The sequence below is a fragment of the Pseudopipra pipra genome, chromosome 19, assembly GCF_036250125.1.
Source record: "Pseudopipra pipra isolate bDixPip1 chromosome 19, bDixPip1.hap1, whole genome shotgun sequence".
NCBI lineage: Eukaryota > Metazoa > Chordata > Aves > Passeriformes > Pipridae > Pseudopipra > Pseudopipra pipra.
In genome coordinates, this window is record NC_087567.1 from 9,931,725 (window position 1) to 9,944,406 (window position 12,682).

General features: G+C 41.5%; 1 protein-coding gene across 4 annotated transcripts in view; it reads left to right on the forward strand.

The window, feature by feature from the left end:
- The window catches only part of CEP112 (centrosomal protein 112), a 155,072-nt gene that overhangs the window by 124,845 nt on the left and 17,545 nt on the right, over positions 1 to 12,682 (forward strand). The window lies entirely within an intron of this gene.

Sequence of the window (12,682 nt, forward strand, 5' to 3'; positions counted from 1 at the left end):
ACTTCCCTTTTGAGATCTGCCAGGAAGTCCCAGCTCAGTTTTGCCCTGGGGTTTGCTCTTACAATTCACACCGTCCCAGAGGAACAACGCTTGGTGTGGGGAGGAAGGAGAGCATCACTCATCCTGTCCTGAAAATGCTCTGAAATCAGAGCATGTTCTGAAACAAAAAGGGGTGAGTGCAAGTTCTTCTAGAACCAGATCAGGGAAAAACAAAACAGCCCCTTTTCCAGGAAAATAATTAGTTAGGACATGTCAGCACCTAAACTTCATGCAGATATCCTGTGGTTTGGGAAAACACAGCATTTGTGCACTTACCCATTGGGCAGCAGTGCTAGTCCAGAATTCATAGACCCACAGAATCATTAAGGTTGGAAAATACTTCCAAGAACATCGAGTCCAACCATTCAGGCTCCTGAGAGTCCCTGTCTCAGGGGCACAACTTCCATTTCAGTGGAAGGTTGTTCTCTCTCTTAGAATTGTTGAAGAGACCTTCAATCCTGAAGTGCTGTAACATTTTCCTTTCTGTTTTCTGCGTGAGTGCCCAGGGACTTGCAGGAGTTCCCAGCTGTGGTGCCGTGGTCCAGCTTGGCCTTTTCATTCCTGTTGCCCTTCTCACCCTGTGCCCACCCTTCCACCACCAGGATCTAACCTGGAGGAGACCCAGGGAGAGGATGTGCCCACTCAGGGAAGGATGAAGCCCACAGGAGTGTCCAACCTGCTGCTCCAGGTGCTCTCTCCCTGCTCTGCTCCCTTCCAAGTTTGTTGTGTAAGAAAGGGTAAAAGTACAAACGGGAAAACTAAACATGAAAAGTGAGTTTGTTTGCTTACTGAGAAGCCTGGGAGTGGCAGAATGGAACTGTATAAATCAAAATTCAGGCTACCAAATGTTGGATACCTGCAGAAACACCTGCACCACTGGGCCAAGCCAGAGCTCTGCAGGCAGCTGGAAGGACAAATCGAAGTTGTGCATTGACCCTCTCTGGTCTCAGAAAAAAAGCTGTATATGCTGTATATTTAAATTCCTCTTATTTTTGTTTCTAATGTTTATATAATTCATTTTCTTTCCAGTCTTGCACTTGTAATTCAGCAAGGTAAAGCAGCAATTACTGAAGGCTGTTAACAATTTGAATCGTATCAGTGGATTTTAATTGTCTCTCTGGGAACACCTTTGACCACAGCTGTGCTCTGAGCTCCAAGGAGCAACTCATACCTGGTGGACTGTTTTCTTCCTCTTACCAGAATAACACATCACTTCTGCTTAATGTTTGCGTCAATCTGAAAACCATTGCATGGACATGTGCATTTGCAGATCAAGTCTGGTGTTGCTGTGGGCTGACTTGCCTGCATTTGTGTCTCTAACTGAGCCTTCATGGTGGGTGTGAGGAGGCTGATGTCCCTTCTCCATCCATCTTGCTGTTTGCAAAACCTGTCTCAGCAGAGGACTAATACCAGAATTTTTAGGGTTTTTTTTCACTCTGTGCCATATAATGTTTTTCCTGCAGTTTGTGTCTCAGTTGTGATAAGGGAAAGTTTTTGAGATGCATGAAGTAGCTGACAAGCTCTGCCCCTGGCACTCTCTAGGTCAGATGAGCAACACTAGTTTGTAGCTGCACAAATGAGAAACTGGTGGCACTTGAGAACCTGGTCTGTTTTCTGTTATTTTTTAATGCTTTTGCATTTTAAAAATGTCATCCATGTAAGAATATATGGAGCTGTTTACATATATTTAAAAAGAAAGGGAAAATGAAAAGACCCTGCCTGTCTTTTAGATGTGGAAACAGGTTCCTGAAACAGAAAGGCACCAACTGGGTTATTTTTCTTATTCAGAGCATTTTGGATGATGGCTGAAGTGGATAGCAAGGTTTGACATTCATCATTCAAAACCTCAGAATCCTGTAGAAGATAAACTACAAGAATTGTTTTGACTCAGGGAGAATAGAAATGGCCACAGTGGGTCAAAGTGGAGTCTGTCTGTCTGTCCTCTGGGACGTGGTATCTGATAAAAGAAGCCCAGGGGGAGCAGAAGAACAGGCTGAAGATTTAGGGACATTTCCTCATTATAGTCACCCATTCTCCAGAAGATACAGTTTGAGGGAGTTGTTCCTTTTTTTTTAATAGTCTTCCAGGGCTTTTTGGGCTGTGGATCTTTGTGTTGCTCTCCGAGTCCTTGTGCCCTCAGAGCTCATGATGGTCTAAGGCAAAACATTCCCACTGTACAGTTTCTGGGAATCTCTCCCAGGAATCCTCAGTCTGATCCTACCAGGGCTGGCTTGGAGGGGCTCAGACCTGCTGGAGGTTTGTCCAACATACATTGGTCCTCAGAGGTGCAACAAGTAGGGCTTGAATGTTTAAACAGGTTTGGGTTTTTTTTTTAAGGAAAGTGTAGACAATAATTTAAACTAGACAAATTCTGATTTTTTTATTGATGATTCCAGTTCAGCAATAAATGCTACATTAGACCTAAGGAAACAGGGTGGTGGGTACTCCCAGAAACAAGTTTTGCAGGAATCAGAGTAAAATATATTGAATAAAAACCTAACAGAAACATTTAAATAGACCATGGAGCCTGACATTGTTCCTTGCTATGTGAGTATATGCCTGTCTATGTAAAATATTCTGTACTAGTTTTCTAGAGCTCTAAAATGGAAGGGAAAAACTTCTGAAGAAGCTGAAATAGATCTTACCCATGTCTAATTTTGAAAAAAAAAAAAAAAAACCAAAAAAAAACTTAAAGGATTTTAGAAGTGTTTAGAACCATTGGCATTATGACAGCAAGAATCTCCGTCATAACCTCATATGATTAACGAGATCAGAAACATTCTGGGATGTTCTGATCAGTTATGTTAATGCCTCTTTTAAAAAAAGTATAAAGCTAATGCTCTATAAAATAGATACTTGAAAAAACAGTTTTGGTTTTCCTCAGGCAAGTGAGATTAGAGTTTCGTAATCTGTTTGACCAGCTGCAGAGGACGTTCTGTTTCTTTTTTTTTTCTTTTTAAGTAAATGAGCTTCATCTCGACATGATTAAAAAATTAAAAAAAAAAAAAAAATCAAGCTTCAAAAATGCTCAGTTTTCACACATACTTTTAAATAGGAGCAACTGCATTGTCATGTCTTGTTGCAAATGTAATTGGGTTGGAGGTCATTAAAGACTTCGAATTAAAGAATTTCCAAGTTTCCAACTGTGCGTCCTCCCCTGTCAAGAATCATCCCATTTTTGGCTTCCAGACATAATTTTAGCAGATATTACTTTGCTGCCTCTCACATCTTACGTGCGTTGAGTCAAGCTCGCTCTTGTTCAGTTCAAAAAGCAGTGGTTTGCCTTGAGAGTTAATGTTGTTGATTAAGGTTACTTTGAAAGGTAGAAAGACATTATTAGATTTCTTTTTGTGTGCCTGCATGCAAGAGGACATGTGTTGTTTTATGTAAAGGGAGGATTCCAGCAATGCTGAGCACTTCATTGCACAAAATAAATAGTTTTTCTTTCGTTCTTACTGGGAATCAGATTAGCCTATTGATTAGAAATACCTCAGCCTTTCATATTTCTTTTTTAAAAGAGAATAACAAAATAAGAGGCTTTGTAAAGCCTGTTAGGAGTGTTTATATTTCCAGGTCTTCGTGCCTCCGTGAGGAGGAATGCATTTTAAGGAGACATTTGTAGAGCACCAGGGGTCTGCTGGAACCTCTGGGCTGGCTCCAGGTGTAAAGTATCCGAACACCCACTTAAAGTGGCAGTTTGGTGATAAACTTGGTTGGGAATGAAGCCCTGGGCAGGGAGAAGATTGCCTTGTTGAGCGAGCGATTGATAAATCTGCTTTATCGTGGCTCCTCTAAATCATTGCAGGAAATTCTGCTCGAACCCCTGATGTTTGTTTTCACGGAACTGTTGTTAGGAATATACAGCAACCAACAAAACCAGATGTGTCACTGGTTAATTTGTGTTCACAATGGCAGTTTTTCACTGGCACGGCGCTGACGTGACGTTTCAGGCGTCGTTGCGGCAGAGCATCAAAAATTCAAGAAGTCGTCTCAAACGTGTTGAAGGCGACATCAGGTCTTCACAGGAAACCAGCTCAGAGAATGGCAGGCTCCTTGCTGCTCCCTTTGATTGCAAAGTGTTTAATGAAAAGCAAATTAGGAAATGAAGATTGTCTCGGGGATCAATCGGGCGCAGCAGTTCCGCCCGCTCGGTGTTATCTGTCAGACGTTAACCTGATTGGGAATGTTGCATTTGCTATAATAGCCTCAAAATCGGACTGAAAGGTTGACTTTAAAAATACCTGATGTATTTTGCGTGTGCTCCGAGGCTGATAACAAACTCTGCAGTTCAAGTTTTAATAACTCGGGGCCGGGGGTGGGGGGGAGAGCTGAGAAACTTCAAAAGCTTCGTGCTAAACGTTTTTGACAAAGCGTCAGCCCAACATTAGGCAGAATCTTGGTAAATCCTCTCATAAGTGGTTTAAAACGGAGTTTTGAACTTCTCCTTAACAAGTGTACACTTAGAGATGTCATGGTATCTATGGGTTTAGAAGACTCACTTTTATCTGGTGCATGTGCTCCGTTGGTGTTTCTGCCAACACCTCAGAGAGGGCAAAGGGGGGAACAGTGGAGCAGTTTTCTCCTTTTGGCAGCCTCTGCCCCTGCTCTGGACCACGACACTCATGGAGGCTGGAAAAAGGGAAAGCAGCACTGGAGCAAAGCACTGAATGCTCCAGGTAAATATCAGAGTAAACCTTCTGAGCTGACAGGCTTTCTGACTGTCTTCATTGTGACAGCCCCAAAGCATCCTGGTCATAGAGAGAGCAATGGTTGGATGTGGCAACTGCTTGTTGGGTTTTGTGGCTCCTTGAGAAAAGCAGATGAAAGCCAGTTTATTACAGCTCTTTGAACCTTGCCTCCCTCCCCTCTCCTATCACCTGAGCCACTAGAACAAAGCAAAAACTTTGCTTTCCTTGCCTCCCCCTGAAAAAAAAAAAATACCTAACTTTGCAATTTATGCTGCTGTTGTCTTTGAACTGTTATCTCTGCAGGACCTGCTCTGCCTTATGGCTTCCTTTGCCTTTCAAAAGAATTGAGTTTAAAATGCCCTGCAGTAAAGCCCTGGCTCAGCAAAATGCTTAGGCCTCTGCCTAATTTTAAGCCTATGAATGGCTCTGCTGGTGCTATCAAAGAGTTTTAGGGAAGTATCTTAGAATCATAGAATCCCAGATTGGTTTGGGTTGGAAGGGACCTTAAAGATCATCTCCTTCCTCCCCCTGCCATGGGCAGGGACACCTTCTGCTATTCCAGGTTGCTCCAAGCCCCGTCCAGCCTGGTTTGGACACTTCCAGGGATGGGGCAGCCACAGCTTCTCTGGGCAACCTGTGCCAGGGCTTCCCCACCCTCACAGGGAGGGGCTTCTTTCTAATATGGTTCAAGACTTCGCAGAAAAATGATCATAAAACTTTGGTCAACTCAATTAGATATTTACAGAAAATGCATCTGTATCTTATGGGAGCAAAGCAGGGAAAAAATAGTCGTGTTAACAATCCTAACAGTGCTCAGGGAATCTCCAAAACACCCAGATCCTGATGAAGTCTGATGTGAAAGTGTTATGGGAGTGCTCAGGAGCTAATGCTGATGATCCAAAGTGTGTCATCTACTGCCTATAAATTGTGAAAAATGGAAATAACTTGTGTTAGAGCCACACTGGAAAATGTTTGTATAGATGTTTCTCTTACGTTAAATACGTTTTTTTCACTACTGACAGAGAGACTTGGTTTTGTTCCTGGAGTCAAATTATTCCTTTCCTTCCCAAACCCTTTTCTTTCTTCCCACAGTCCCTCAAGGGAAGGATTTGTTGTGCTTCCCAAGGGCATCTCCTACTGGCAAATCCCTGAAGCAATAGACTGGTGCAAAGCCCCCACCTTGGGTGGTTTTGCAACGTCTCCATTCCCATTTAGAAGTGTCAGCAAAGTGAGCAAACTTCCAAACGTGCCCTGTATGTGGGAGTTCACATTATTCCAAGTGGGAGTTGATGAATCCTGTACCTTTGGAAGTTATGCCTTTTATCTGATCCCTGACCAAGGAAAGCTTTTTTTCCATGATGGCAGCAGAAAATGGGCAACCACCTCTTGTAGGGACGGATTTACAAAGGTATTGCCATTTGCATTTTCATTCTGTGTTGTAATTTCACATTTGCTCTCCATGAAATGGTGTTTAGTGGGTAAAATTAAATATTAGGCCTAGGGATTCCCAGATTTGCTGTTCTGTCATTGCATAGCAGGACACTCTGCAGATTGGACCTGTCAGGTCTTCTTCTTTCCCCCACCCAGTGTTGGCAACTTCACCCAGGTCATGAAGTTGGACTGATGGCAACAGGCTGGGAGGTCAGTGAAAAGCAGAATAAAATAGGAAGGAGAGATGTCAAATATTGCTTAAGGTGTTTTAATTTCTGTTCCTGAGGAGCAATAAAGCATAAATGCTCTCTACAGTCATAATAGTAATTGTAATGTACCTATAGGACAGAAGAATAATTTGTGTTATTAAACAGCCTAACTATTTTCAGTATGAAATAATAGATTTTCTGTTCTGGTGCAGTGATGCTGGCCCCTGCATGTAGGTTGTGGAAAACTTTGTTTGCAAAAACAAAGCTATTGTTTTAACAGAAACCACAGAAATTTGGCCTTTCATATTGAATCAGTAGCATAATGAGTAGTGGAGCAATAGTTCAACATCAAAGGAGACTTCTTGGATATATAGTGTGTTGCAACAACAGCAAAAAAGTTCCCACCAGAAAGGAATTTTGCCATATGTGAGCAGCAGACATATGTATTAGGTTAAAACCAGAAGATTTCCTTTGCTTTACACCAAAAACAAGAGAGACCTTGAGTGCAGAGGTTTGCTGCTGGAGAGCAGTGTCAGTGGGCAAACGCTCCAGGAAAACCCAAAAAGCGTTGAGGATGCACCCAAAATTTGGCTCAAGCATCAGCATTTCACTTTTTAAAATGCCCTTGCTTTGCTCTGACTCGTGGCATTGCATCAGTGCTCTTCGTGGATATACTTGCCCAATTTGTTTGTGGCTGCAGCAAACCCAGAAAAAATGTATTTATGTAAAATATTTTAGGAAAAATAATGATTACTTTGAAAATTCTGTGATAAATTCTGGTGAGATTCTTGGCCTGCTTCCTTTGGATAGAGTTGTACCTGGTTCTGAATTGTGAGACCACCTAGTGTAAAGGAGAAGTTTTTGCCCAGACAGCCCATAATTCCAGCTTCAAGGAGAGATAAAGGTGCTGAAGATTGAGTGTTTTAATGACAGCATTTTAAAGCATCTCCATATGTATTCCTGGAACTAAATTTGCTTTAATTTTTATTAACATTCAGATGGCTTTTTTTTTTTCTCCAAAGTTCCAGAGGTTTTCTTCTCATGAACGGGGAGAGAAGACACATCAATGGATGTAATTTGAATTTAGAAGGCACTTAAAGAGAGGCCTGTATTCAGAATTATTCTTGGCACATGTTTTGAGGATGTAAAGTGGAAGCCTTCTTCTGTGGGCATTAGTAAGGAGATAATTAAGACTACAGTAGGTAATTATGGTAGCTTTTATTACTGCATCTTTCATTAACTAATTATATTAATTTGGTAACATTTGAAAAATTCTTTGAAGATGAAAAGTGCTAACTCTTACTACCTTTAGTTGCAGCTTTACTCTGCACTGGTCATAAATATTGAGGGATTTTCTTGATACAGATGTACATCCATGTGTGTGGAGTTGCTGGTATATATATATAAATATATATATATATGTAATTATATATTGATATCAAAAAAAGACTTTGCCATTATCTGGCATGATCTGATCAGGTTGAGCAGCGACTCTCCTGCTGGCACTCTCTGTTTCAAAGTGAAAATACATTGGTATTTAATGGTTTTTAGAAAATTTTCCTTTCTTTGTAATTATCACTTATTTATTTAACCCTCAGACCAGAGAGGTAAATGATTGTGACCCCAGACTTGCCATTGGTGTGATGGAATCAGGAATCAAGTCCTGTCTACTCTCAGGAGCACACCAAAAGTAGGAAATTATTTCAGGTTGAAGAAGCAAAACATCATTATTTGTAAATACAGTATCTTCACAGTAATAATCAATAGCAAGAAATTAAAAATAGTAATTATTTCTGTTTATGTAATTCTTCAGAGCTGAATTTCCTTTCAGGGAATCCAGCCCTTTTTAAAAAAAACATCCTGTGGTTAAAGGATAATCAAATCAGTTTTCATATATTAGAGACTAAATCCTTCCTGCATTCCCAGTTCATACTTGTTCCTGTGGTTCTTAGGACTCTTTCTCTTCCCAGCTTTTAGCTGATTTAGATTAAGCCCTGCAACAAACACCAAAAGTTAATTCCTGCCTCGATTAGAGATTTTGTCATGCTGCCATCGTACCTTTTTGTCTCTCTAGGGCTCCTTGTCAAAAGTATATGCTTTACAAGTTGGTTTTTTTAAGAAAAAACCACCCTTTTTCACAGCCTCAGTCTCCCCCAGGTGTCCCTCTGAATTCTTCTGGTCCTCTGCATCATCCCAGCACCTCTGGGAGCCCCACTCCCAACTCCACGTGCACCAGCTCCACGTGTCTCCAAAGGGCTCCAGCCTCCCATGAGCAGAGTTGGGGGCGAAATAATCTCCATTAAACCTTTTGCTGGTGATAATCAACCCAGAATGGAATAAAAGGAGGAATAAAAGTGCCTACCCAGAGATGGAGTTTGGGACGTTCCTTTCTCCTCCCACATCAGCTGGTCCCCAACGTCTCCTGCACCACAGTGACTGTGATGGACTCATCCACAAACTCCACTTCAGGTCCCAAAATCTGCCTGCAATATTCCAGCGGTGTGTTCTCCAAGCCATGACTCTTCTCTTCCATCCTTCTCTTGCCTCTCAGTGCTGCGTGCGACCAAAACAATATGATTTTATTTTAGGATCCTTTCCATTTTTAGGAATAAATCAAATGAATGTGCCCTTTCTGCAGCTGTAATTCACCCACATTGTTGCAGTGGAGCTTATTATCTCATTTACATTTTTAAGGGCTTTTCAAAGTGTAGGATATCTGGGCTGGAAAGCAAAACATTTCATTTCTTTGTTCTCTGGCCAATACAAAGCACTTCCAAGGTCAGGTATGGTGTAGCCATTCAACAGCAAACATGTTTGCATGGCATTTGAAAGCCCGTTTAACTGAAAAAAAAAATACTGTGTAACAGTGATGCAAGTCAGCTTAGCACAGCTGAGGGACAGGGATTCATTCTGTACCTGGAAAAATTTAACTAAATAAGTTTTGGTTTCCATTCAAGGGGAAAAAAAAAAAGCCTCTGACGCTTAAAAATTGGCCTGGACTTTTATTTTTTAAGCCGTTTTTCTTCATCTCAGCAGTTATTAATCATAAGTTCTGTTAGTCTTTGGGCAAAAAGTGACACTTTGAAGCTGTAGAATAAAAAAATGCATTTCTAAACAGAACAAAACATTGGTTAGTTTTACAAAAGAGATGTTCTGGGATGTACTGGGGTAAGTTCTCTTCTGTTTTTAAGAGTTTTCTACGTGGCAAAAGCTTCCCTGTCTGATTCAGAAGAAGATTTTGGCGTGCTGGGAGCTTCAGGAATAGCCATCAGCATTCAGGCTCTGGCCACTGCATATGAAGCTTTTTGACAGTAGAGACAACTTTCAGTGGGATCTCTAAAAAGGTGCATTATCCGTGACATCCATCGTAATTCCTCCTAGGAAATTAATGGGCAACAAGCTTGCTTAGTTCTAATTACTCTTCTCAGAGCTTAATCATATGCAGGAATCCACAGCAACCCTGAGATTTTGATGTTACTTTTTCTTTTTGGCACGGCCTTGATCAAATGCTGATCTTTTGGTTTTACTTTTCCTGTCATTGTGCTGATAGAAAAGCTGGAATAGCCAAATGAACATTAATTACTCATGGAATGTGTGCAATGCAGCAATAGGCCAAAAAGTGTCTAGTTAGAGGTATTTGTGATTGATCTGAGGAGTTAGTTGGGGGTTTTTTTTGCCATTTCAGTACAAAACCTGCCAACAGCAGTTATGGTGTGATTGGAAAAGTCTGTGAGCTCACAGTATATCCTGGTCTGGACAACTGGTGAATGGATGACTGTAAGACTTGATAGTTTGCTACACTTACATGCCATAGTAAAAATACCTTATTTCTAAATTTAAGACATTTTCTGCCCTCATAATGAAATAAAACACGTGTGCTCTGTGCTGGCAAACACCATCTTGGGTAGGTGAGCCTAACAAAGGCTGTGTTATCTGAATTTCCCAAATGAAATCACTTGCAGATGCATTGCAAACCCTCAGATTTATAAAGGAACTGCTCATTTTATCCTCTGAAGAACATGTTTGTTGTAAAGAAGAAAAGTAAAAAGGGAGAAGTGAAGGGAGGAAAGAGCAGGGCACCAGTTCTCTTTGCCACCATGTGGTTGCTGTCTTTGAGCAGGAACAATCTGAGATCCTGTTTTGTGCTCAGGACTTGCAGATCTGTGTGCAGGGTGTGACATAAATCTGTTCTCAGGCACAGATATGTTTGTAGGTAAACACACATTTGGACATACACATCCCATCTCTTGACCGACTTCAAAGTCCTGTGAAAGAGCCAAACTTGCTCTTGAGCACAAGGGAAGGATGACTGATGTGGGGCAAGGTTTCCTCCCTCCTTATTTTTCGCTTTTAAAAGCTGATCCTGAAATAGCAGGAGAAGATGGGTCGTACTTTGTAGTTTATCCAAAACATGCTCCAGGAATGTTCCTGAGAGTCATCCTGGACTGGTTATGTCTGGACACTTTGGGCTTATGGCAGCACTTTTGTCAAATTAATTGGGGTTTTGGTGATATTTCTGATACATGGAATGAGCCCCCTCCTTATTGCATTTCTACGTTGTGTGACCTGCTCATTTTAGTTTTTAAATCCGGGTGTGCTTGTTTGTGTTTTACCTCATGAGATCAGATGTACAAAAAGAAAAACAAAAAGCCTGCAATTCCCACATAATTCCCACATATATTTCGTTATGTTAATGCAAATTCCTGGTCCTGCAAGACTTGTTGAGTATTGAACACGGGTTGTACATTCAAAGCCTGCATTTCAACACTGCTCAGAAGCTGTGATAGCGTAAAAGTCCCTGGGCAGATTTGAAGTTCATGCTTGGGTCTGGTTACAATTTTTGGCATCAGAACATGTAATAGTCTTACAGCTATAAGACTTTAAAGTTGATGTCTGGCATCACTTCAAAACAGCGTGCAAGATCTATCATAACTCGTCCTCTTATCTCGATAGCAATTCTATCCTGTAAATTATTGGAGAGGACAGTATTTCGGGGCTGTGGAAAAGAGCAAGGCTTTTTTTCTGTTAAATCTTTGCCCCACGAGTACTTTTAATGATCCTGAGTTATTCAGGGGTGTTCTGCTTGGAGGAAGCAAACATCAACCATGTGGTGTGTTCTGCAGAGTGCCCTGAGTCTGTGGGCTTGGTGTGTCCTCTCAAGGGAGAGGCAGGGGCACCAGGGGAGGGTCAGGTTGGATATTAGGAAAAATTTCTTCACTGGAAGAGTGGTCAAGCATTGGAAGGGGCTGCCCAGGGAAGTGGTGGAGTCCCCAGCCCCGGATGTGTTCAAAAAATGATCAGATGTGGCATTTTGGGATATGGCTTAGTGGGCATGGTGGGATTGGTCAAAGGTTGGGCTTGATGATTTTGGAGGTTTTTTCCAGCCTTAGTGATTCTGTGATTCTGTAATTCAAGGGTGCAGCTCAGCTTTTTAAAAAGCAGCACTGGAGGCTCCCTCAGTGGCATATCTCCAGCACAAGCCCCTTCCCAGGTCCAGCCCTGCCTCTCCCAGCTGATGGGTATCAATGCCCCCATTTCCTGCCATACAAAAGATAACTCAAAATACTCCCTTTCTGAGGCTGCAGCCGCCTCTGTGTTGGTGTCAATCCCCCCTCCACATTGTGCACTTTGCCTGGAGTCAGCACTTGCAGTTAACAATGCCTTTATTCAAGCTGACAACATCACTAAGCTTTCAGTAAATGTGTAAGTAAATGTTAAGCGTGTATTCAAACATCCAACAATGAGTAGGAAACTTTCAAAAAAAAAAAAAAATCTTTGAAACTTTGTATTGTTTGTTTGGTGTGTATCTGTTAGAAATAACATAGACTATCAGTTCCTTGGGGCACGCTGTTCCTTTGTTAAGCATATAACAAAAAGATCAAGGCCCTGAGTGACTGCTGTAATAAAAATAAATATATAAGAAGAACAATAATGACAAAATAAATTTGTCCATGCATTTTATGGGCTTGGTTTAGAAGTGATTACTTCTGAACTAAATAAAGATTGGATAGTTGTGGTAAAGTGACATGATCATAATGTTCCTTTTATTCACTGCCATTTATACTCATTTGTAGATCAGATGCTAGACTTGACTGCGGGGCGGGAGGGGAGCCCCTCGTCTCGGCCAGCATCCCATTTCAGGAATATGGAATACATTTTCTCTGCAAATTCCAGGCATTGTTTTCCAGAGAGAGGATTATTCTTCTGGCTTAAAGGCAGAATTATTGGTACACTGCAAAACTGTCCCTGGGTTGAACAAGACGACAGCAAACCTCTGAGACATTCGCAAATGCCGTGGTTGCAATTGCAGCACTT